The sequence below is a fragment of the Triticum urartu genome, chromosome 3, assembly GCF_003073215.2.
Source record: "Triticum urartu cultivar G1812 chromosome 3, Tu2.1, whole genome shotgun sequence".
NCBI lineage: Eukaryota > Viridiplantae > Streptophyta > Magnoliopsida > Poales > Poaceae > Triticum > Triticum urartu.
Genome location: NC_053024.1, coordinates 14,476,864 through 14,504,390, shown reverse-complemented (window position 1 = coordinate 14,504,390; position 27,527 = coordinate 14,476,864). Strand labels below are relative to the sequence as shown.

At 49.5% G+C, this 27,527-nt stretch overlaps 1 pseudogene; it reads right to left on the bottom strand.

The window, feature by feature from the left end:
• Nucleotides 1-3,374: 3,374 nt before the first annotated feature.
• On the bottom strand, nucleotides 3,375-27,472 carry LOC125546504 (annotated as a pseudogene).
• Nucleotides 27,473-27,527: the final 55 nt, after the last annotated feature.

The window sequence follows — 27,527 nt, the reverse complement described above, 5'->3', positions numbered from 1 at the left end:
TTGTAGTCTGTCCGCTAGCTCGAAGCCATCAAGTAATCACAGGTTGCTAGTTATAATCACAAGTTGATCACACAAGCCGGCTCTGATTACACAAGTTGGGTCTCAGGACTCTGACGAGAAACACAGTCAAGATACCAGACAATATTCAGTTCTGTGGAGGTTGGAGTTTAGGCTACCGACATTAACCGCGCAAACAGAGCAGACAATATTCAGTTCCAGAAACTGCTACGTTGACGATGACGCAGCCTTGTAATCTAATCTTTTCGCCAGCTCGAAGCCATCAAGTAATCAAGCAGCTGCTGAATGAAGTCTGCTCGATCACTGCGTCCACACGTCCGCGCTGTATCTGGAGCTGGCCTTCCTGGCGCGCTTCGAGGCCATGGCGCCGCACGCCGCCGCCGGTCCGGACTGCTGCAGAGCGGCCGCCTTGCGAGCGCAGCTTGCCGCGCCGGCGTCGACGACGACGTAGTAATCCAGCCGCCTCTTCCTTTGAGAAGCCTTCAGCAGAAGAGATGAGGAGGAGGAGGAGGCGCTGGTGGTGAAGCTCGTCGACCTCTTCTTCGGCGGCAACAGCGACTCCTGTATCTGGATGGTGGTGGGGAGGCTGCACCCGGCCGCTAGGTGGAGCTGCAAGCCCGTCGTCGTCGTTGGAGATGGAGATGCCGCTGCGGAATTCGTCGTCGTCGCCCTCTTCTTGGGCGGCAACAGCGATGGATCGATGATGGTGTGGAAGCTGTGCTGGAGCTGGAAGCCCGTGGTCGTCATTGGAGAAAGATGGCGCTGCCTCAAGAATTCCTTCCACGATCTCTTCTCCGTGTATGCGAAAATAGTAGGTAGATCATCGGAGGCCGGGGAAGGCATATAAAGGCCGAGCAGAATCGAAGACGGTCGACGCCAGTTTCGATCCGAGTCCCCGTCCGGAATTTGACAGGAAATGTTTCTTTTTTACATATTTCAGTAATTTTTAAATTGAATTTCAAATCTTTTCAATAAACTGATTTCATTTGTTTCAAAAAAAACTAATTTCACCCATTCCGAAAGTTGTTTCAATTCTTTCACAAAACAGGCTTCAATAATTCCAAAAGACTCATTTCACTCTCTTCGACAGTTCTTTCGAAAAACAGATTCCAATCATTTCAATAAACTAGCTTCATTCATTTTAAAAAACTATAAGTGCATGCATTCCAATAAATTGAATTGATCTCAATACTTCTACAAACCTGATTTCAACTCTTTGAAAAATCATATTTCAATTAATTAAAAATCTATTTTCACTCATTTAAAAAAACTAATTCACATGTTTCGATAAAATCGACTTTGGTAATTCCAAAAACTGATTTGTCTTCCAGAAAACAGATTCAGTTATTTGTAAGAATGAATTTCACTTTGTCCGGTAGACTTATTTCACATATTAAGATTTATGTGAGTGTGGCACCGTGGAATTGTGCCTTGTACACCGACTTGGCCGAGTAGATACCACTTGTGTGAACTTCCAAGAAATGGCATCCTCCACATTCATCCTTGATCTGGACATATATGCGAGAATGTTCCTACTTTTTTGCGAGGTCCAAAGCTGTACTTGAATATAGGCTAGAAGGAAAAATCTCCACATTCATCCAAAGCTCAACGTACTTGAATAAAGGCTCGAGGTCCACGCATTCTCAACAAAGGCCTGGCGAACCATCCACTTCTTCCTCTTGGAGGGGTGCAATGTCTTTCGGTCTCACTGTCGATGGTGATGCGGGTACAGGTGAAGAAGAGCTTCGTGTCCGCGACATCACAAAGGTTACCCATGCCAACCCACGACTTGCTCGGGTCGGTCCACTCAAGCCATGGCCAACGCAACCGCAATGCCCTCGTGAATTTTTTGAGATGGGTCACAATGAGACCCCAAGGTGGGTGGGGCGGCAGACAGTTTCTCAATTAACATTGCAATTCTCTCTCGAGATCTTAGCAAGCCGGCCATCCAATCCCTAAACCGACTCGGGAACCCCCCTTCTCTACAGGAGATCAAAGATGTAGTCTCATCAAACTGAATCAAAAGCCTTGCGAATGCCCATCATGAAAAGCAAGGCTGCCTTTTTCTTTTTCTAGAGACGACGGGCAAAGTTTCTGACTTTTTTTAGAACATCAAAGTTTCTGATTAAACCTGGCATTCTCCGGGCCAGGCTTTGTTTCGGACGGGCTTTGTAAAGCCCAAGCCGGCCCGGCCTAGCCCAAAACACATGAACAATGCCCTTTTTGATAGCCTCATCTTTCTTGGGCAGAAGAGCAATATCAACATGGTTGAGCCAATGGAAGTTCTCTAAATCCAAGTCACCAAAAAGGTGAATGATGACGGGTTCCGCTGGCGCTAGGTGGCGGAACCAGTAGAAAGTTTTTTTAACACAGTACAGACGCAAACACTCATATATGCGCGCATACACTCATCCTATGAATGCACACACGTACACTCTACCCTTATGAGCACCTCGGTGGGCTGGAGTTGCCATTGTCCTCCTAACCACCCAACCACAGGTTGGTTCGCGGTATAAAGTTCTTTGTGGTGCTATGGTTGAATGGGAAAAGAGATATCTACAGCAATATCACTACTTGGCATGAATGTAACACAATTATTTTCTCTACTGAAAAAGCACATGCACATCCTCTTTCACTCTCTGAAAATGGACTTCTTGATAAATAGCTACCGCATAGCACCGCAGCGTTCGCCTGTCAGCCAATAGTTTAGAGGAACTCTTGCCAACCGACGACAACTCCTCCTCAGAAGTCTATCTTAAAGGTGGCAATGTTGCAAAGCTAGATGATCAGCATGAAATATTTAAATTTCCCAAGTGAGAGGGGACTGATGACCCGACTTTGGAGTACGTGCTGAAGAAAGCGGGGGGGGGGGGGGGGGGGGGGGGGGGGGGGGGGGGGGGGGGGGGTTGGATAATTTTTTCCTTTTCATAATTTGAGCCTTTTTTGCTATTTCTGGCAAAGAATCTACTTGGAAGTTAGTTCAAATTTTCCAATCAAATCTTATTTGTGTTTTATGTTTCTAAGATTGCCACAGCATACACTCAAATTGATTGTGTATTTTAGACAAACTCATTATTCAACTACTCTTCTTTTATATGAATTTAACATAAAATTTGGTTCAAAAAATTGACAAGTTTTATCTTTGAACACCAACCAAAAAGATGACAGCGTATCCAACAATGAGCATTTAAAATGTATGCCCAAGTACACTTACATGATCAATGTAACCCATTTCACTCGTTTCAACTGGACACAGCAATTTATGTTCCCTGAGCAGTTTGGTCCATGGCATGACTTTAAAGCAGCAAACAACAAAGATTGGATCAGCCAACAGAACCAAATGGTCACTTAGTACTTCAAGATGCGGTTTCATGGTGGACGGTGGTGTCACAATTTTCACAGCATCGAACATATGATCCGGCGCCTCCTAAATCAGGAAAACATTCCTTACATGAACTGGAACACCAAAACAGAGTGCACTTCATCGAAACAACTACGAAGCAGAGTCTGGGATCATAAAGCCTCTTAGCATATACAAGTCGTGAAACGCAGACAGTGAAGGCCACGAAGGTCCACGCTGAACCTTGCCACTTCAACCATACACCACGTACTGGTTTCAGACATATGGGCTCACGCGCCTTTACTTTAGGATTAGGATCATCAATGGAGAACGTAAGAAAGGTAGTCTTTCCATCATCAGCTATCTCATCCTTGGGCAGAATTAAGTTGTATCCCTTCGGTAGCCCATCAGACAAGGATGAGCTTCGTAACTCGTAAGTAAGTTGAACTTCGAAAATAGACGGTCAGAAAGGAACCATAGGACAGGTTACACATGAACTTGTAGTTTGTAGGTTTAGGTTCGATGCTGACAACAGAGATGGCATGCCCGACTGGCTCTAGTACCACGTTGAGAAGGAAAATTTGTCTGTCTTTGGTACACAGAAAGTGTAAGCCTGGTTCTAGGCGGAACATTACATCTTCAGAGTATTTGATGGTTGTAGACGGCCACTTGTGCTGGGAGGAGAAATCACTACCGGACTCGCGGACTATGCCTACGTCCACGGGCCGTCGGCATAGGCCCCTAGGCCGTCGGCATAGATCTATGCCTACGGTTGCCGTCGGCATAGGCCCGTCGGCGTAGATGTCGTCAGCGTAGTCTTGTCAGACCGTCGGCATAGTATAGCCGTCGGCATAGGAGCCTATGCCGACGGCCTGACGTCAGTCGTCGGCATAGTTTAGCCGTCGGCAGTGTTTTTCGTCTGACGGCAACGGACGGCGCCGTCAAAAGCGCTGACGAATCACGAAACGCCACGTGGCAGAGGTATGCCGACGGCTTTGCCGTCGGCATATCTCTGCCACATGGCAACCCGTGGTACTCCTGGTGGCAGGGCTATGCCTACGGCTGCCGTAGGCATAGATGAATCTATGCCGACGGCTTTGCCGTCGGCATAGATTTCCAGCTATGCCTACGGCAAAGCCGTCGGCATAGATATGCCACGTGGCGAGCCCTGGTAACTCCTGGGCTTATATATGCCGACGGCTTTGCCGTAGGCATAGTTTTTTTTATTTTTTTATTTTCCCTGTTTTCTCTTTTCCAATTCATTTGACAGCATTTCAAAACAGAACAATATGAAATTATGCAGAAATATGACAATTCATCATCTAAACATACTCAAGTTCACCATCATCATCTAAACATACTCAAGTTCATCACATCATCTAAAGATCATCACCGACGGAAGTTCATGAACATAAAAGTAGTGCAAGACATGAAACATCGTAAAAGTAGGAATATGAAAGGCATGGCACGATGGCCACATGCACGGAATCATCAAGCAAGACCACCTCCGCCAAAACCACCACCTCCGCCAAAAGCACCACCTCCGCCAAAACCACCACCACCTCCGCCAAAACCGCCATCGCGACCACCACCACTCTGCCAGATCGGAGTGACTGGGGTCGACGGAGCAGGAGTCGAGCCACTGTACCCTACATGTTTCAGAAAAGATTCTAACGGTAAATATGATATGATAGTGTTGAATGAACGAGAACTAGTTTGCCAGTAGTTAGGCAAATGTACTAACCGGACCATCACTGCCTAGTGCCACCCATTCATCGAATGTGGGCACGTGTGGGGGTTCTCCCGCAGGTGGTGGTGGGGGTCCCATTTGTGGTGGATCCGTGCGGTTACTCCAAGACGCCAACATAGCCTGAATGTTAGTTAAACAAGCAAACTAGAAGATCAGAAGGAATGAAAGTGCAAAAATTTAGCTTGGTTTTAAGAGGGCAAAACTAACCGTCATCATCTGATGGTTGTAATCATCGTTTTCCTTCACTCGTTTCATGTACTCCCGCACCTCGAGATTCCTATGCTCGACAAACTCCTTATATGCCTACATAATTTAGGTTGTTTCTAAGTGAGCAATGCTAAAAATAAACTTAGAATGCTAGATAGAAAAAGATAAAGAGGAAGTACTTACAGCATGCTGGCGGGCTAAGGGAGTCTGTGAACGCCCCGTACTCTCTAACTAGCTCGGGTTGGTACCCCGAAGCTGTGTGTACGAGATCGAAGGAGTGATCAAGCCGTCGAAACACGGATACCGGCCATTCTTCTTCCCCTGGATGGCCACCACCGCTGTGTCGTCGATCTGAGACTGGGCGACCTCAGCAACAGGAACATCCGGATGCAACTCCTGATAGTGATGAATGTAAGACCCCAGGTGCTCCTCGGTCTTGCCGCAGTACTGGCTCTCGCCCTCCTTGCGATGACTCCGCTCGCGGGCCAGCTTCCACAACTCCATGTCTGAGAGCGTCCTCTTCAACTTGTCCTCCTACAACGTCAAATAGAAGTTAGCCATACATAAGAACGTGACGATAAAGAAGAACAAAAATGCATCATGCACATAGATATACCTTCATGGCCTTGAAGCCCCAGTGGTTCCTGTTTCCTTGGTCGTGTGTCCCGTCGGCTCCACGGTTAGCCTGGGCCTTGATGCTCTTGGCAGCAAACTCTGCATCGGCGCCGAGCCACCTATCCACCAAACTCGCCCATCCGTCATGCCTTCCATAGCACCAACGAGGAACAACCTATGCAAATTTTGGAAGCATGACATGTGAGCACGAAACATATAGTTGACTGCTTGAAACAATGAAAAGTTAGTAATAGTTACCATCATGAACTGCTCCCTGCTCAAGGTAAGTCGTAGCTTCTGCGCTTGAGTTTTGGTCATCTTTTGGTGCAGGTAGTAGTGGTAGTACTGTGAGATGGCAACCCAGCGCACCTCGTAATGCAACTGACGAGCTTTCTTCTTCGCAGCCGCAAGCAAGACCACGTCGGCTCTGGCCTTGTGCTCGTCAAGAACTCTATAGAGTTGCTACAATCATGCATAAACCAGAAGCAAACAAGGCATGACTTGAGTGATTCAATGATAAACTATGAACGAAACTGAAGACAAGTGATTCAGAAGAGAACTTACCCAAAATTTGGTGATCACGGCCTTAGCGGCCGTCCTGTACTCCGCGTTGCTTTAAGCCTCGTAGTGGGCCCAGCTCGTGGCCAAAACCCGCAGCTGCGGGTCCCTGTCTGGCCGCGGGCAGAATAGGCCAGGCCAAAACTCCTTCAACAGGACAGTGATAAGGCCGTTCGGTTTACGGCCCTTTCCGTGAAGGATCCAGTTTCTGCAAAAGAATCAAATGATTGCCATGTGTACAATAAGAAAATGTTGTCATGTGTTGAAAATATGATTGAGAGGCACTTACTCTGTCCCCACAGGTTCAATGAGCCACTTGTGCTCCTCGATAGAAGGTGGTGTAGGTAGTCCGGCATTACCATGCAGCCACCCCTGCGGAGCACCCGGTGGCAAGTCACCCCACAACTCGGGATCAACCTCCCCTCCACCCTCCTCGGCCTCCTCCTCACCCTCCTCCTCGGCCTCCTCCTCCTCGCCATCAGGAACATACTCCTCCTCCTCAGACTCAGAAGGTGCCTGTGTATAGGAGGGCATCGAAGAAGACCCTCCTATTTTGGACACGGCCCGGAGTTTTTTGCCCCGGTTGCCTCTCCCCCCACCTCCACCTCCTCTAGGGGCTCTCCCCCCCACCGCCTCCTCCTCTAGGGTCTCCTACCCCGACCCCTCCACCTCCCTGTGAGGTGTCATCCTCGCTTAGTCAGGAGGGAACCTTGTGGGCTCGTCCACTCCGAGTAAGTCCTTTAAATTTACTGAGGAAACTGGCGCCGCTGGACTTGCCCATGATTAGCAAACCTGCATTGAGAAGAGAATAAACAATTAGTAAGGATATCAATTAAACAAGCATACAGGAAAAACATTAATACCAAAAGAGCACATTAAGCATACTATTGTAATGATCATTAAAAGAACTTACATTTTCTAGAACCCATATGAATCATCACTATTGTAATCTATTTGTGGACCGGTCTCATCATCACTATCACGCATATCTTCTTCGTTGTCTGACGGAGGTGGAGGCTCTTCCTCATCGTCAGCGTCTTCATTTAACTTTTCAAGCATAATTATGTCTCTTTGATTCACAAATACCTCACCATCAATCCGTGCGTCGTCGTCGTTTGGGTTCAGGTCAACATAACCCAAGTCATCATCCTCGTTGTTTCGGACCACGTCATCATGTTCCTCTTGATAGAACACTCCCTCGTATGTCATGGGGTTTATGTTGTAGTAATCATCATCGTCGGGTCCGGTAGCTTACCATGCGGCGACACCTTGAACACAACTTCCCAACCCTTTAGGTACTCTTTCTGGCATGGGTAAGGCAGATAATATACTTGTGTGGCCTGGGTAGCGGCGATAAAGAGATCAGCTCCGGCATAGACGGTTGATGGTTTAACTTCAACTAAACCAACAAAAGGCGTATGTCTCAGACCCTTTTTGGGGTCGAACCATCGGCATTTGAACACAGTGAGACTTAGGTGTTCGCGGCCACGTTTGAATGTAAGCTCGTATATTTTTCCTACCCTTTCGTAGTAATCTACTTTATTATCTCCTTCAGTGAAGACTCCGGTATTTATGGTTTTGGGATCAGGCCGACTGTTCTGGTGCTCCTCTGTATGGAAGCGATACCCATTCACATCATACTTTTCGCATGTCATGACGACAGGATCAAAACCCATAGAAACCCATCTCAATTCTTCATCCATTGATTCGTTCGGATCATTTCCCTACAAGTTTAATTGAAATTATAGGGTGCATGAGTTTAATTGAAATTATAGGGTGCATGAGTTTAATTGAAATTATAGGGTGCATGAGTTTAATTGAAAGTGTGAAAAATTACTTTCTCCATGAACCACGCAACGAAATTTTTCCTTCCATCAGCACCCTTTTGGAGAAGAGCAAGTGCCTCCGCTTCAGTAGGAGGCAGCATTCCCGTCCATTCTTCTTCAACGAATCGACTACAATAAGAAAAGCGGTATAAGAACTAGGCAAAGTGAACATAACGAATTGACTCAAAGAATGGTGCTAAGGTATTGCCTCATCCACTCATCCTCAACTTCCTTGATGTTGTGCAAGATATAGAACATGACATCCTCCCACTCATCTCGTGGCATGAGATAAGGTTTCGAGCATCCAGCCCTACCACCTTGCCCGATGAATAGAGGCAACTTGGGTTTATACTTGGGTTCTTCTGTATTGTATCGAGACACCTTATTGTGCAACGTGGGAACATGGTCCGGATAATAGGCTATCCTGAGGTCTGCCACCTCCTCTAGGATAACTGCCTCAGCTATGGAAGCTTCAATCTTAGCTTTGTTTCCACATTTCTGTCTCAGATGCTTGTTCTGTCTCTCAGGGCCGTACTGCCAACGATTCTGCACAGGGCCCCCCAACAATACCTCGTTCGGGAGGTGCAAAATGAGATGTGTCATCGGAGTAAAGAAGCCTGGCGGGAAGATCTTCTCTAGCTTGCATATCAACTCCAGCGCCTTCTTATGCATTTCTTTTATCTTCTCAAGACATACTTCTTTAGCACAAAGCGTGCGGAAGAAATGGCTTAACTCCGCAAGCACACGCCAGACACGCTCGGGAACATAGCCCCGAACCATCACCGGCATAATCCGCTCAATCCATACATGATAGTCATGACTCTTGAGCCCGGTCACTCTGCCCGTTGAAAGATTGACCCCCTTACTTATATTCGACGCATAACCATCAGTGAACTTCACGACGTGTTTCAGCCACTTGAATGCCTCCATCTTATGATCCTTTTTAAGTACGAAGTCAGCATCTGGCTTGAACCAAGATTTTCGACTGCCTGTGGGAGGCTGCATGTGTAGACGTGGTCTATCACAAATATTCTGTTGATCAACTCTAGCATTAACATTATCCTTTGTCTTATCAGGAATGTTGAGGATCGTGCGAAAAAGGGACTCTGCGACATTCTTTTCGGTGTGCATCACGTCTATGTTGTATGGAAGTTTGAGGTCCTTAAAATAGGGAAGCTGCGTGAAGGGGGTAATGTGAGTCCAGTTGTGCGTCTCACCATATCCTTCAAAAATTTCCCTTTACCTTTTCCTTTTCCTTTGCCCTCGCCCTCGTCTTCGCCTGTGGCTTTGCCTTTGCCTTTGCCTTTGCCTTTCCCTTCACCGGCAGGCTTAAGAGCTTTTAGCTGAGCAAGCACATCCGCACCAGAAAACGTTGGAATCTCGTTTACTTCATGGACAACTTTGCCTTTTGTGAAGTTCTTCTTGTCTTCCCTATCAGGATGGTCTGGAGGGAGGAACTGTCGATGCAGGTCAAATGCAACATACTTGCCACCCTTCTTCAGCCAAATGAAAATAAAGGCCTGCATGCACACTGGGCAAGGCATCTTTCCACTTGTACACCATCCGCAGAACAGGGCATAACCGGGAAAGTCATGCATGCAATATTGTAGCCAAACTTTCATCAAGAAATTTTTCTGCAGATGCCGGTCGTATGTCAACCTCGGGAAGTACCAAGAATGGTGCAAATCATCCACCAATGGCTGCATAAACACACTCAAATTCTTCCCCGGATATTCAGGCCCCGTAATTATAAGCGACAGGAACATGGTCTTGCGTTGCATTATGGCGCCGGGAGGGAGATTGAGCGGAATAACAAATATGGGCCAACAGCTGTATGGATTAGACGACATACCATATGGATTGAACCCATCACCTGTTATAGCAATTCTGACATTCCCAGCCTCGGCTGCTTCCTCCAGGTACTCTATATCGAATGACTTCCATGCTTCACCTCCTGATGGATGTACTATTTTTTTTGGATTATACCTTTTCCCTTCCTTGTGCCACTTCATCATTTTGGCAGACTCCTCGGTGATGAAAAGGCGCTGCAGTCTTTTTATAAAATTAAGATACCGAAGAACCTTCACAGGGATTTTTAGCTGCTGCTTTTGACCATGCTTATCGACCACCTCAATATACCGAGAGGAACCGCACTTCCTACAGTACTTGTCATCCGCATACTCATGCCTAAATAAAAGGCAATTCTTTGGACAAACATGTATTTTCTCATAGTCCATGGAGAGCGCCTTCATGATTTTCTTCGTAGCGTACATGGTTTTCGGCAGTTCATGGCCCTCAGGCAGGCTGTTAGCCCATACTCCCAGAAATGCTTCGAAGCAACCTCGGCTACAACCGTACTCAGCGTTAACTGCCATCAGTTGCGAGATGGCATCCAGCACAGACAGCTTGGTACCCTCATAGAGAGGTTTCTCTGACGAGGCCAAGATTTTCAGGAAGGCCTTTGCGGTTTCCTCCGGCTCCTCTGGTTCATTCGCTGAATGTGACGGAGGTGTCGGCTGTGCAGCAAAGACATCATCTAGCATGTCTCTAACCCCATCGTCCTCACAACCAGCGATGCGTTGTCGTATCACATCCTCTCTACCATGGCCCGCGGGGCAAAGTTTATCGGCATATCAAAGTTGGGCATAAATCCATGCGTGCGAAGGTGCTTAGTCATCTCACTCTTATCTCTGCGGATACGTCTCTTACATTTGGCACACGGGCATTCTGGCACCATCCTCATTGGACTACGGAATATCTCTTTCAAAAACACATCAGTTTTCTCGACCCACTCTGTTGTTACTTGATTCCGATGGAAAAACCCACTATACATCCACTGATTATTTGCCATATCTGCTTTATTGGAAGCCACACAACAAAATTAAGGATTCATTTAAATTACTCACATCAATATTTTATTTTTTACAAGGTTGACGAGAAACGACATTTAATCCACCTACATCTCTAATAGGTAAAGATGGGTCCTAATCCCACTCGAGAATGTGTAGATTGAGTACGTTGTCCATGCTCTACCCCATTCCGAGACAAAATTTCGGCAGCACCTCCCCGCTGTTCTCCAAATACATGTCTCGGCAAAATGCCGAGAGAATGTGCATCCGGAGAACAATAGGGAGGCGCCACCAAAATCCTGTCTCGGAACGGGGTAGAGCATGAACAACGTACCCAATCTACACATCCTCGGGCTGTCCGTGGAAAGCGCTGGACAATCCGAAAGAGCTGCGGTGATAAATATGCAATTGAATGCATATTTATCGATGCAACCCTTTCGGACGGGAGACCTAGGTTACGTGACTTGATGTGAAAATTTAATCTAGTGACATGGAAAAAAAAGTGGACGAGGTCATGGAATTGTTGCTCACCCTCCGATGTAGTCGATCAAAGGAGAGGGACGATCGTGGACCAACACCTCCAACGTCGACAATCACTCCACGAAGACGGAACACCACAAATCCTGTTAATTACACCGAGTGAAAAAAAATTAGGTCATCACCTCACATTAAGCATTTATACTTTTAACTACGAAAAAAAATCATGTTTCGTCAAGTGTCAAATTTTGTCCTTCAATTTTTTTAGCAAGACCATCATGATTAAATAACCACTCATCCTATCATAATTTTGTAGCACATCTCACATAGCTACTTAACATTAAGCATTGACACTTAAAACTATGAAAAAAATTCATATTTTGTCAAGTGTCAAATTTTGTCCGGTTCAATTTTATGACAAGATCATCATGATAAAAAATAATCACTCATTTTATACCAATTTTGGAGCACATCTCAAATGACAAGATCATCATGATAAAATCTAACATCCAACATCCAACATCCATCTAACATCCAAATGACAAGATCTCAAATGACAAGATCATCATCTAACCTAACAATCTAACATCCAACATCCATCCATGCATTCATTCATCCATCCAACAGTAGCAAAAAATGCAAAAAAAAATGTAGCTCACCGAGAGGGGCGTGGCAGGGGGCGCGGCGGTGGAGGGGATGGTGAGGCAGGGGCGGTTGGGGATGGGAGGGACGGAGCCGCGGCCGGCTGCAGGAGCAGCGGCGGGGTCCGGGGAGGCCGGGGCAGCACGAGGTCGGGGGAGGCCGGGGCAGTGGCGGGGTCGGGAGAAGGCCGAGGCGACGGCGGGTGGAGACGGCGGCAACGGCGGGTGTGGAGGCGGGGGCGGCGACGCGGGTGGAGTGGGAGGTGCGGCGGCGGCAAGGGGCGTGGTGGAGTGGGAGGTGCGACGGCGGCGGCAGGTCGGGGAAGGATGTGCGGCGGCGGCGCATGTCGGGGTCGGGGGGTGCGACGACGGCGCAGGTCGGGGTCGGGGGAGAGATGGAATGAGTGGAGGCGGTCGACCGTGAATGGATAAGGTGGATCTATGCCGTCGGCATAGAAGAGGACGCTACGTGGCACCTATGCCGACGGCTTAGCCGTAGGCATATATTTTTTTTCTTTTTTTTCTTTTTTATTTTCATTTATTTTTTATATAAATTTTTTAATGTTTTCTTATAGTTATATCTATCCTTTTTTTATTTCATATAGATTTTAATTTTTTATAGTTATATTTTTCCTTTTTAATTTTTTTATGTATTATAATTACATATAGATTTTTTATTTTTTTTAACCGCTCGGCCCTCTCCTCTCCCGAAACCACACACAGGGGAGGAATGAGTGGTGGAGGGTGCGACCGGATGGATAAGGGCAACTATGTCGACGGCCCTCTCCCCTTCGTGTAGACCCGACGCGTCCGTTTCCCCCCTCCAGGTGTCGGCGGTGGCGCCGTCCGTGAGGGGGGCCAAACCCCGGAGACGCGTGCCGCCTCTTCGGACATGCCACCACACCACCCCGCATGTATGAGGGCCCGGTGCGACGCTCCGGTGTCATTGCTACCCCCCAGGGCCCCCGTCCCGCCTAACCCTGTAGCGTTTGACCACGGGATCTAGCCCTTTGACTTTGCACGGACGGGGTTTGACCAGCGGACCTCTCCACCCGGTTGTGTTAGGTCAGCTCATAGGAACATTTTGGAGCAACAACCAGGTCAGACCCACAGCAAGATCCCCTCTGTGTAGACCCGACGCGTCCGTTTCCCCCCTCCAGGTGCCGGCGGCGGCGCCGTCCGTGAGGGAGGCACACCTCGGAGACGTGTGCCGCCTCTTCGGACATGCCACCACACCATCCCGCATGTATGAGGGCCCGGTGCGACGCTCCGGTGGCATTGCTACCCCCAGAGCCCCCGTCCCGCCTAGCCCTGTAGCGTTTGACCACGGGATCTAGCCCTTTGACTTTGCACGGACGGGCTTTGACCAGTGGACCTCCCACCCGGTTGTGTTAGGTCAGCCCATAGAAACACTTTGGAGCAACATCCGGGCCAGACCCACAACAAGATCCCCTCCGTGTAGACCCGACGCGTCCGTTTCCCCCCTCCAAGTGCCGGCGGCGGCGCCGTCTGTGAGGGGGGGCACACCTCGGACACGCGTGCCGGGCGTTTGCAACCACCACAATACTTCCAAACTTGTGAGAGGCCGCCTACGCAAGATTTGGCGACATGCTAGCCCCCGGAGGCCGCCGGCCACAGCCGTAGACGCGCGAAGGGCAATCCGCGTAGAGGGAATTTTTCGGATACTTCTCCATCACCAAAAATTATGAAAAAAATATTATCGTTCCTATAGCACATGTGTCCACGTCGTGCAAAAAAACTCATGATTTTATCGCGCTCCAAGTATTTAATAATATTCACGCCGCATCGTTACCGCATAATGGCTACTACCGTGTCATCGCCGTCCGTGAGGGGGGCCACACCCCGGAGACGCGTGCTGCCTCTTCGGACATGCCAGCACACCACCCCGCATGTATGAGGGCCCGGTGCGACGCTCCGGTGGCATTGCTGTTGGGGAACGCAGTAATATCAAAAAATTTCCTACGCACACGCAAGATCATGGTGATGCATAGCAACGAGAGGGGAGAGTGTTGTCTACGTACCCTCGTAGACTGCAACGGAAGCATTGACGCAACGTAGAGGAAGTAGTCGTACGTCTTCCCGATCCGACCGATCCAAGCACCGTTACTCCGGCACCTCTGAGTTCTTAGCACACGTACAGCTCGATGACGCTCCCCGGGCTCCGATCCAGCAAAGCTTCGGGGATGAGTTCCGTCAGCACAACAGCGTGGTGACGATGATGATGTTCTACCGACGCAGGGCTTCGCCTAAGCACTACAACGATATGATCGAGGTGGAATATGGTGGCAGGGGGCACTGCACACAGCTAAGGAATGATCACGTGGATCAACTTGTGTGTCTAGAGGTGCCCCCTGCCCCCGTATATAAAGGATCCAAGGAGGGGGTGCGGCCGGCCCTATGGAGGCGCGCTGGAGGAGTCCTACTCCCACCGGGAGTAGGACTCCCCTTCCCTCTTCCTTGTCCAACTAGGAGAGGTGGAGGGAGAATAGGAAAGGGGGGCGCCGCCCCTCCCTCCTTGTCCAATTCGGACTAGGGGGAGAGGGGGCGCGCGGCCTGCCCTGGCAGCCCCTTCCTCTTCTCCACATTAGGCCCATGAGGCCCATTATCCCCCCGGGGGGTTCCGGTAACCCCCCGGTGCTCCGGTTTTATCCGATACTTCTCCGGAACCCTTCCGGTGTCCGAATATAGTCATCCAATATATCAATCTTTATGTCTCCACCATTCTGAGACTCCTCGTCATGTCCGTGATCATATCCGGGACTCCGAACTAACTTCGGTACATCAAAATGCATAAACTCATAATAACTGTCATCATAACGTTAAGCGTGCGGACCCTACGGTTCGAGAACAATGCAGACATGACTGAGACAAATCTCTGGTCAATAACCAATAGAGGGACCTGGATGCCCATATTGGCTCCTACATTTTCTACAAAGATCTTTATCGGTCAGACCGCATAACAACATACGTTGTTCCCTTTGTCACCGGTATGTTACTTGCCCGAGATTCGATCGTCGGTATCCAATACCTAGTTCAATCTCGTTACCGGCAAGTCTCTTTACTCGTTCTGTAATACATCATCTCGCAACTAGCTCATTAGTTGCAATGCTTGCAAGGCTTATGTGATGTGTATTACCGAGAGGGCCCAGAGATACCTCTCCGACAATCAGAGTGACAAATCCTAATCTCGAAATACGCCAACTCAACATCTACCTTTGGAGACACCTGTAGAGCTCCTTTATAATCACCCATTTATGTTGTGACGTTTGGTAGCACACAAAGTGTTCCTCCGGCAAACGGGAGTTGCATAATCTCATAGTCAAAGGAACATGTATAAGTCATGAAGAAAGCAATAGCAACATACTAAACGATCGGGTGCTAAGCTAATGGAATGGGTCATGTCAATCAGATCATTCACTTAATGATGTGATCCCGTTAATCAAATAACAACTCTTTGTTCATGGTTAGGAAACATAACCATCTTTGATTAACGAGCTAGTCAAGTAGAGGCATACTAGTGACACAAAGTTTGTCTATGTATTCACACATGTATTATGTTTCCGGTTAATACAATTCTAGCATGAATAATAAACATTTATCATGATATAAGGAAATAAATAATAACTTTATTATTGCCTCTAGGGCATATTTCCTTCAGTCTCCCACTTACATTAGAGTCAATCATCTAGATTACACAGTAATGATTCTAACACCCATGGAGTCTTGGTGCTGATCATGTTTTGCTCGTGGAAGAGGCTTAGTCAATGGGTCTGCAACATTCATCCGTATGTATCTTGCAAATCTCTGTGTCTCCCACCTGGACTAGATCCCGGATGGAATTGAAGCGTCTCTTGATGTGCTTGGTTCTTTTGTGAAATCTGGATTCCTTTGCCAAGGCAATTGCACCAGTATTGTCACAATAGATTTTCATTGGACCCGATGCACTAGGTATGACACCTAGATCGGATATGAACTCCTTCATCCAGACTCCTTCATTTGCTGCTTCCGAAGCAGCTATGTACTCAGCTTCACATGTAGATCCCGCTACGACGCTTTGTTTAGAACTGCACCAACTGACAGCTCCACCATTTAATGTAAACACGTATCCGGTTTGCGATTTAGAATCGTCCGGATCAGTGTCAAAGCTTGCATCAACGTAACCGTTTACGATGAGCTCTTTGTCACCTCCATATACGAGAAACATATCCTTAGTTCTTTTCAGGTACTTCAGGATGTTCTTGACCGCTGTCCAGTGATCCACTCCTGGATTACTTTGGTACCTCCCTGCTAAACTTATAGCAAGGCACACATCAGGTCTGGTACACAGCATTGCATACGTGATAGAGCCTATGGCTGAAGCATAGGGAACATCTTTCATTTTCTCTCTATCTTCTGCAGTGGTCGGGCATTGAGTCTGACTCAACTTCACACCTTGTAACACAGGCAAGAACCCTTTCTTTGCTTGATCCATTTTGAACATTTTCAAAATTTTGTCAAGGTATGTGCTTTGTGAATGTCCAATTAAGCGTCTTGATCTATCTCTATAGATCTTTATGCCTAATATGTAAGCAGCTTCACCGAGGTCTTTCATTCAAAAACTCTTATTCAAGTATCCCTTTATGCTATCCAGAAATTCTATATTATTTCCAATCAGTAATATGTCATCCACATATAATATCAGAAATGCCTGGCACCCAGCGGTGCTTCCAGGACATAATTCTTCTGTGTAGTAATGAGTATAATCCTCAAGTTACGGACCCAGTCCGTGTAACTGCTACCATCATCTTTCAACTTTGCTTTCTCAAGGAACGCATTAAAATTCAACAGAACAACAGCACGAGCCATCTATCTACAATCAAACATAAACAAGCAAGATACTATCATGTACTAAGTTCATGATAAATTTAAGTTCAATTAATCAAATTATTTACGAACTCCCACTTAGATAGACATCCCTCTAATCCTCTAAGTGATCACGTGATCCAAATCAACTAAACCATGTCCGATCATCACGTGAGATGGAGTAGTTTCATTGGTGAACATCACTATGTTGATCATATCTACTATATGATTCACGCTCGACCTTTCGGTCTCCGTGTTCCGAGGCCATATCTGTATATGCTTGGCTCGTCAAGTATAACCTGAGTATTCCGCGTGTGCAACTGTTTTGCACCCGTTGTATTTGAACGTAGAGCCTATCACACCCGATCATCACGTGGTGTCTCAGCACGAAGAACTTTCGCAACGGTGCATACTCAGGGAGAACACTTCTTGATAATTAGTGAGAGATCATCTTATAATGCTACCGTCAATCAAAGCAAGATAAGATGCATAAAAGATAAACATCACATGCAATCAATATAAGTGATATGATATGGCCATCTTGTGCCTGTGATCTCCATCTCCGAAGCACCGTCATGATCACCATCGTCACCGGCGCGACACCTTGATCTTCATCGTAGCATCGTTGCCGTCTCGTCAATCTTATGCTTCCACAACTATCGCTACCGCTTAGTGATAAAGTAAAGCATTACATCGCGATTGCATTGCATACAATAAAGCGACAACCATATGGCTCCTGCCAGTTGCCGATAACTCGGTTACAAAACATGATCATCTCATACAATAAAATTCAGCATCATGTCTTGACCATATCACATCACAACATGCCCTGCAAAAACAAGTTAGACGTCCTCTACTTTGTTGTTGCAAGTTTTACGTGGCTGCTACGGGCTTAAGCAAGAACCAATCTCACCTACGCATCAAAACCACAACGATAGTTTGTCAAGTTGATGCCGTTTTAACCTTCGCAAGGACCGGGCGTAGCCACACTCAGTTCAACTAAAGTTGGAGAAACTGTCGCCCGCAAGCCACCTTTGTGCAAAGCACGTCGGGAGAACCGGTCTCGCGTAAGCGTACGCGTAATGTTGGTCTGGGTCGCTTCATCCAACAATACCGCCGAACCAAAGTATGACATGCTGGTAGGCAGTATGACTTATATCGCCCACAACTCACTTGTGTTCTACTCGTGCATATAACATCAAACCAGAAAACCTAGGCCCGGATGCCACTGTTGGGGAACGCAGTAATATCAAAAATTTTCCTACGCACACGCAAGATCATGGTGATGCATAGCAACGAGAGGGAGAGTGTTGTCTACGTACCCTCGTAGACCGCAACGGAAGCGTTGACGCAACATAGAGGAAGTAGTCGTACGTCTTCCCGATCCGACCGATCCAAGCACCGTTACTCCGGCACCTCCGAGTTCTTAGCACACGTACAACTCGATGACGCTCCCCGGGCACCGATCCAGCAAAGCTTCGGGGATGAGTTCCGTCAGCACAACGGCGTGGTGACGATGATGATGTTCTACCGACGCAGGGCTTCGCCTAAGCACTACAACGATATGATCGAGGTGGAATATGGTGGCAGGGGGCACCGCACACGGCTAAGGAACGATCATGTGGATCAACTTGTGTGTCTAGAGGTGCCCCCTGCCCCCGTATATAAAGGATCCAAGGGGGGGTGCGGCCGGCCCTATGGAGGCGCGCAGGAGGAGTCCTACTCCCACCGGGAGTAGGACTCCCCTTCCCTCTTCCTTGTCCAACTAGGAGAGGTGGAGGGAGAATAGGAAAGGGGGGGCGCCGCCCCTCCCTCCTTGTCCAATTCGGACTAGGGGGATAGGGGACGCGTGGCCTGCCCTGGCAGCCCTTCCTCTTCTCCACATTAGGCCCATGAGGCCCATTAACCCCCCGGGGGGTTCCGGTAACCCCCCGGTGCTCCGGTTTTATCCGATACTTCTCCGGAACCCTTCCGGTGTCCGAATATAGTCATCCAATATATCAATCTTTATGTCTCGACCATTCCGAGACTCCTCGTCATGTCCGTGATCATATCCAGGACTCCGAACTAACTTCGGTACATCAAAATGCATAAACTCATAATAACTGTCATCATAACGTTAAGCGTGCGGACCCTACGGTTCGAGAACAATCCAGACATGACTGAGACAAATCTCTGGTCAATAACCAATAGCGGGACCTGGATGCCCATATTGGCTCCTACATATTCTACGAAGATCTTTATCTGTCAGACCGCATAACAACATATGTTGTTCCCTTTGTCACCGGTATGTTACTCGCCCTAGATTCGATCGTCGGTATCCAATACCTAGTTCAATCTCGTTACCGGCAAGTCTCTTTACTCGTTCTGTAATACATCATCTCGCAACTAGCTCATTAGTTGCAATGCTTGCAAGGCTTATGTGATGTGTATTACCGAGAGGGCCCAGAGATACCTCTCCGACAATCGGAGTGACAAATCCTAATCTCGAAATACGCCAACCCAACATTTACCTTTGGAGACACCTGTAGAGCTCCTTTATAATCACCCATTTACGTTGTGACGTTTGGTAGCACACAAAGTGTTCCTCCGGCAAACGGGAGTTGCATAATCTCATAGTCATAGGAACATGTATAAGTCATGAAGAAAGCAATAGCAACATACTAAACGATCGGGTGCTAAGCTAATGGAATGGGTCATGTCAATCATATCATTCACTTAATGATGTGATCCCGTTAATCAAATAACAACTCTTTGTTCATGGTTAGGAAACATAACCATCTTTGATTAACGAGCTAGTCAAGTAGAGGCATACTAGTGACACCAAGTTTGTCTATGTATTCACACATGTATTATGTTTCCGGTTAATACAATTCTAGCATGAATAATAAACATTTATCATGATATAAGGAAATAAATAATAACTTTATTATTGCCTCTAGGGCATATTTCCTTCAATTGCTACCCCCCAGGGCCCCCGTCCCGCCTAACCCTGTAGCGTTTGACCACGGGATCTAGCGCTTTGACTTTGCACGGACGGGATTTGACCAGCGGACCTCTCCACCCGGTTGTGTTAGGTCAGCCCATAGGAACACTTTGGATCAACATCCGGGCCAGACCCACAGCAAGATCCCCTCCATGTAGACCCGACGCGTCCGTTTCCCCCCTCCAGGTGCCGGCGGCGGCGCCGTCCGTGAGGGGGGGCACACCCCGGAGACGTGTGCCGCCTCTTCGGACATGCCAGCACACCACCCCACACCACCCGCATGTATGAGGGCCCGGTGCGACGCTCCGGTGGCATTGCTACCCCCAGGGCCCCCGTCCCGCCTAGCCCTGTAGCGTTTGACCACGGGATCTAGCCCTTTGACTTTGCACGGACGGGCTTTGACCAGCGGACCTCCCACCCGGTTGTGTTAGGTCAGCCCATAGGAACACTTTGGAGCAACATCCGGGCCAGACCCACAACAAGATCCCCTCCGTGTAGACCCGACGCGTCCGTTTCCCCCCTCCAGGTGCCGGCGGCGCGCCGTCCGTGAGGGGGGGCACACCCCGGACACGCGTGCCGGGCGTTTGCAACCACCACAACACTTCCAAACTTGTGAGAGGCCGCCTACGCAAGATTTGGCGGCATGCTAGCCCCCGGAGGCCGCCGGCCACAGCCGTAGACGCGCGAAGGGCAATCCGCGTAGAGGGAATTTTTTCGGATACTTCTCCATCACCAAATTATGAAAAATATTATCGTTCCTAAGCACATGTGCCCACGTCGTGCAAAAACTCATGATTTATCGCGCTCCGAGTATTTAATAATATCACGCCGCATCGTTACCGCAGAATGGCTACTACCGTGTCATCGCCGTCCGTTAGGGGGGCCACGCCCCGGAGACGCGTGCCGCCTCTTCGGACATGCCACCACACCACCCCGCATGTATGAGGGCCCGGTGCGACGCTCCGGTGGCATTGCTACCCCCAGGGCCCCCGTCCCGCCTAACCCTGTAGCGTTTGACCACGGGATCTAGCCCTTTGACTTTGCACGGACGGGATTTGACCAGTGGACCTCTCCACCCGGTTGTGTTAGGTCAGCCCATAGGAACACTTTGGAGCAACATCCGGGCCAGACCCACAGCAAGATCCCCTCCGTGATCCCCTCCGTGTAGACCCGACGCGTCCGTTTCCCCCCTCCAGGTACCAGCGGCGGCGCCGTCCGTGAGGGGGGGCACACCCCGGAGACGCGTGCCGCCTCTTCAAACATGCCAGCACACCACCCCGCATGTATGAGGGCCGGTGCGACACTCCGGTGGCATTGCTACCCCCAGGGCCCCGTCCCGCCTAGCCCTATAGCGTTTGACCACGGGATCTAACTCTTTGACTTTGCACGGACGGGCTTTGACCAGTGGACCTCCCCACTCGGTTGTGTTAGGTCAGCCCATAGGAACACTTTGGAGCAACATCCGGGCCAGACCCACAACAAGATCCCCTCCGTGTAGACCCGACGCGTCCGTTTCCCCCCTCCAGGTGCCGGCGGCGGCGCCGTCCGTGAGGGGGGGCACACCCCGGACACGCGTGCCGGGCGTTTACAACCACCACAACACTTCCAAACTTGTGAGAGGCCGCCTACGCAAGATTTGGCGGCATGCTAGCCCCCGGAGGCCGCCGGCCACAGCCGTAGACGCGCGAAGGGCAATCCGCGTAGAGGGAATTTTTCGGATACTTCTCCATCACCAAAAATTATGAAAAAAATATTATCGTTCCTATAGCACATGTGCCCACGTCGTGCAAAAAAACTCATGATTTTATCGTGCTCCGAGTATTTAATAATATTCACACCGCATCGTTACCGCAGAATGGCTACTACCGTGTCATCGCCGTCCGTTAGGGGGGGGCACGCCCCGGAGATGCGTGCCGCCTCTTCGGACATGCCACCACACCACCCCGCATGTATGAGGGCCCGGTGCGATGCTCCGGTGGCAGTGCTACCCCCTAGGGCCCCCGTCCCGCCTAACCCTGTAGCATTTGACCACGGGATCTAGCCCTTTGACTTTGCACGGACGGGATTTGACCAGTTGACCTCTCCACCCGGTTGTGTTAGGTCAGCCCATAGGAACACTTTTGAGCAACATCCGGGCCAGACCCACAGCAAGATCCCCTCCGTGTAGACCCGACGCGTCCGTTTCCCCCCTCCAGGTGCCGGCGGCGCCGCCGTCCGTGAGGGGGGCACACCCCGGAGACGCGTGCCGCCTCTTCGGACATGCCAGCACACCACCCCGCATGTATGAGGGCCCGGTGCGACGCTCCGGTGGCATTGCTACCCCCAGGGCCCCCGTCCCGCCTAGCCCTGTAGCGTTTGACCACGGGATCTAGCCCTTTGACTTTGCACGGACGGGCTTTGACCAGTGGACCTCCCCACCCGGTTGTGTTAGGTCAGCCCATAGGAACACTTTGGAGCAACATCCGGGCCAGACCCACAACAAGATCCCCTCCGTGTAAACCCGACGCGTCCGTTTCCCCCCTCCAGGTGCCGGCGGTGGCACCGTCCGTTAGGGGGGGCACACCCCGGACATGCGTGACGGGCGTTTGCAACCACCACAACACTTCCAAACTTGTGAGAGGCCGCCTACCCAAGATTTGGCGGCATGCTAGCCCCCGGCGGCCGCCGGCCACAGCCATAGACGCGCGAAGGGCAATCCGCGTAGAGGGAATTTTTCGGATACTTCTTCGTCACCAAAAATAATGAAAAAAATATTATCGTTCCAATAGCACATGTGCCCACGTCGTGCAAAAAAACTCATGATTTTATCGTGCTCCGAGTATTTAATAATATGCACGCCGCATCATTACCGCAGAATGGCTACTACCGTGTCATCGCCGTCCGTTAGGGGGGGGCCACGCCCCGGAGATGCGTGCCGCCTCTTCGGACATGCCACCACACCACCCCGCATGTATGAGGGCCCGGTGCGATGATCCGGTGGCATTGCTACCCCCAGGGCTCCCGTCCCGCCTAACCCTGTAGCGTTTGACCACGGGATCTGTCCCTTTGACTTTGCACGGACGGGATTTGACCAGTGGACCTCTCCACCCGGTTGTGTTAGGTCAGCCCATAGGAACACTTTGGAGCAACATTCGGGCCAGACCCATAGCAAGATCCCCTCCGTGTAGACCCGACGCGTCCGTTTCCCCCCTCCAGGTGCCGGCGGTGGCACCGTCCGTGAGGGGGGCCAAACCCCGGAGACGCGTGCCGCCTCTTCGGACATGCCACCACACCACCCCGCATGTATGAGGGGCCAGTGCGACGCTCCAGTGGCATTGCTACCCCCCCCCCCAGGGCCCCTGTCCTGCCTAACCCTAGAGCGGTTGACCACGAGATCTAGCCCTTTGACTTTCCACGGACAGGCTTTGAACAGTGGACCTCTCCACCCGGTTGTGTCAGGTCAGCTCAGAGGGACACCTGGGAGCAACATCCGTGCCAAACCGACAGCTACATCCCCTCCGTGTAGACCCGATGCGTCCGTTTTCCCCGTCCAGGTGCCGGCGGCCGCGCCGTCCGTTAGGGGGGCCACGCCCCTGAGATGCATGTCGCCTCTTTCAACATGCAACAACTGAAGGAAATATGCCCTAGAGGCAATAATAAAGTTATTATTTATTTCCTTATATCATGATAAATGTTTACTATTCATGCTAGAATTGTATTAACCGGAAACATAATACATGTGTGAATACATAGAAAAACTTAGTGTCACTAGTATGCCTCTACTTGACTAGCTCGTTAATCAAAGATGGTTATGTTTCCTAACCATGAACAAAGAGTTGTTATTTGATTAACGGGATCACATCATTAGGTGAATGATCTGATTGACATGACCCATTCCATTAGCTTAGCACCTGATCGTTTAGTATGTTGCTATTGCTTTCTTCATGACTTATACACGTTCCTATGACTATGAGATTATGCAACTCCTGTTTACCGGAGGAACACTTTGTGTGCTACCAAACGTCACAATGTAAATGGGTGATTATAAAGGAGCTCTACAGGTGTCTCCAAAGGTAGATGTTGGGTTGGCGTATTTCGAGATTAGGATTTGTCACTCCGATTGTCGGAGAGGTATCTCTGGGCCCTCTCGGTAATGCACATCACATAAGCCTTGCAAGCATTGCAACTAATAAGTTGGTTGCGAGATGATGTATTACAGAACGAGTAAAGAGACTTGCCGGTAACGAGATTGAACTAGGTATTGGATACCGACGATCGAATCTCGGGCAAGTAACATACCGATGACAAAGGGAACAACGTATGTTGTTATGCGGTCTGACCGATAAAGATCTTCATAGAAAATGTAGGAGCCAATATGGGCATCCAGGTCCCGCTATTGGTTATTGACCGGAGATTTGTCTCAGTCATGTCTGCATTGTTCTCGAACCGTAGGGTCTGCACGCTTAACGTTATGATGGCAGTTATTATGAGTTTATGCATTTTGATGTACCGAAGTTAGTTCGGAGTCCCGGATGTGACCACGGACATGACGAGGAGTCTCGAAATGGTCGAGACATAAAGATTGATATATTGGATGACTATATTCGGACACCGGAAGGGTTCCGGAGAAGTATCGGATAAAACCGGAGCAACCGGGGGGTTAATGGGCCTCATGGGCCTAATGTGGAGAAGAGGAAGGGGCTGCCAGGGCAGGCCGCGCGCCCCCTCTCCCCCTAGTCCGAATTGGACAAGGAGGGAGGGGCGGCGCCCCCCCTTTCCTTTCTCCCTCCACCTCTCCTAGTTGGACAAGGAAAGGGAGGGGAGTCCTACTCCCAGTAGGAGTAGGACTCCTCCTGCGCGCCTCCTATGGCCGGCCGCACCCCCCCTTGGATCCTTTATATACGGAGGAAGGGGGGCACCCTAGAACACACAAGTTGATCCTCGTGATCGTTCCTTAGCCGTGTGCGGTGCCCCCTGCCACCATATCCTACCTCGGTCATATCGTTGTAGTGCTTAGGCGAAGCCCTGCGTCGGTAGAACATCATCATCGTCACCACGCCGTTGTGCTGACGGAACTCATCCCCGAAGCTTTGCTGGATCGGAGCCCGGGGAGCGTCATCGAGCTGTACGTGTGCTAAGAACTCGGAGGTGCCGGAGTAACGGTGCTTGGATCGGTCGGATCGGGAAGAAGACGTACGACTACTTCCTCTACGTTGTGTTCAACGCTTCCGTTGCGGTCTACGAGGGTACGTAGACAACACTCTCCCCTCTCGTTGCTATGCATCACCATGATCTTGCGTGTGCGTAGGAAATTTTTTGAAATTACTGCATTCCTCAACAACAACACCACCTCCCATGTATGAGGGTCCGGTACGATGCTCCGGTGGCATTGCTACCCCCCAGGGCCCCCGTCCCGCCTAACCGTGAAGCGGTTGACCACGAGATCTAGCCTTTTGACTTCCCACGGACGGGCTTTGACCAGTGGACCTCTGCACCCGGTTGTGTCAGGTCGGCCCGTAGGGACACCCGGGAGCAACATCCGGGCCAAACCCACAGCTACATCCACCGTGTAGACCCGACGCGTCCGTTTCCCCCCTCCAGGTGTCGGCGCCGTCCATGAGGGGGGCACACCGCGGACGTGAGGGGGGTCACACTCTGGAGACGGGTGTCGGGCGTTTGCAACCGCCACAAAACTTTTGTCGGCATAGCTGTTTTTGATTTTAATAAAATATAATGATCTATATTCAAAAGAACATGACCGCACATTATTAACGTGCTCGAAAAAATACAAACTATATATATATATATATTCATAATATATGAAAAAAATACAAACTACATATATATTCATATGTATGTTTATATTTAACATGCTACATGTTAGTTGATATAATAATACATAAAAAAGCTTAAAAAATATATATGAAAAAAAAGTCTACCTATGCCGACGGCATACGACGGCTATGCCGTCGGCATAGAGACGGCCAGGTTTTAGGCGGCGGGCGGCGGGCCGCGGATCGCTGACGTGGCAGATATGCCGACGGCAGCCGTCGGCATATGTTTTTGAACGGTGCGGCCCGGATCGGTGACGTGGCGTGCGGACCTATGCCGACGGCCCCCCGCCTTGGCCGTCGGCATAGCTCTGACGACGTTAGCCGCTCGTCAACAGCGGGGTGGCCGGGCCCACCACTATGCCGACGGCCCTTGTAAGCCGACGGCAGCTGTCGGCGTACTTGCAGATAGGCCGACGGCCGTTCTATGCCGACGGGTGCCGTCGGCTTAGCTCCGTCTAACCCGACGGCCTGGATACGCCGACGGCCAGGACCAGGCTGTCGGCATATCTCCGAGGAACCCGACGGTGGCCGTCGGCATTGTTTTGGCCGTCGGGGTAGCACCCTGTTCCGGTAGTGAATGGTCAAGGAGGGCATCTGTTGCCCCTGCAAAGCTGCAGCTGGACCCCGGGCAGAAACATGGAGTGTTCGGGCATGCCTTTTCGTGTTCATCTTTCTGGTAGTAAGTGAGCTTCTCAGTGCGTCCATATTTGGCATTGGAGCAAGGGACCGCGACCGATTCCATGAGACGCTCCATCCCTAAACAGCGCTGGAAGGTAGTTTCAGCGGAGCATAAGTGACACTTGTTGCGCACGAGCTTCGGACGGCAAGAGGAGCATATGAAATGCCCCACAGAACACTGGGACAAACAGGAAGGAGCATAAGTGAGAGAAACTTTTTTAACGGAAATAAGTGTTGAATGAAGTACTACAATAGCAACATGATAAGTCAAGTACCACATAAAATTATGCAACTATTCATGTAGGGGCTCGTGTTGGTCCATGCGACATGCTAGTCTGTAAGTCTGAACTTGTGAAGTTTTAGTGTGATCGATATACAACTCCAAAGGGGAGCAGACCAAACATAATGCTATTAGAGATGTAATATATCATCTGCCCCTGATCCATAATTCCATATATAGCCTACTAGGGAACAGCTGCGGGCTAGAAATCGGTGTGCATAACTGCTAACAGTTTCAGTCTCGATCAAACTCTTAGTGTCCTAATTAATTCTCTACGAAAACGAGATCTCAGCGACTCCATTCTGTGCTTTCACAATAAACTGTTTTTAGCAACAAGTAGCCTTCTATCCAATGGTTATTTAATCATAATTTTCTGTTTCATCTGAACTTTGAGAGACAGATAACTAAATATATGCACATGTATGTACCGATATATGGGAGGTCGGAGGGGATGAAAGCAGACGGGGCAGTCGAGGGCGTCCATCCCCATGCTGACATTCTGCCTCTTGCCGCTGCTCTCCCCCTCAGCTGGGGCTCCTACTCGTCTCTTGCTAGAGGCACCAGCATCCATCGCCACCAAAACTCGCTTCTCCTCTCACTGACATATATAGGCAGAATGTGGACGT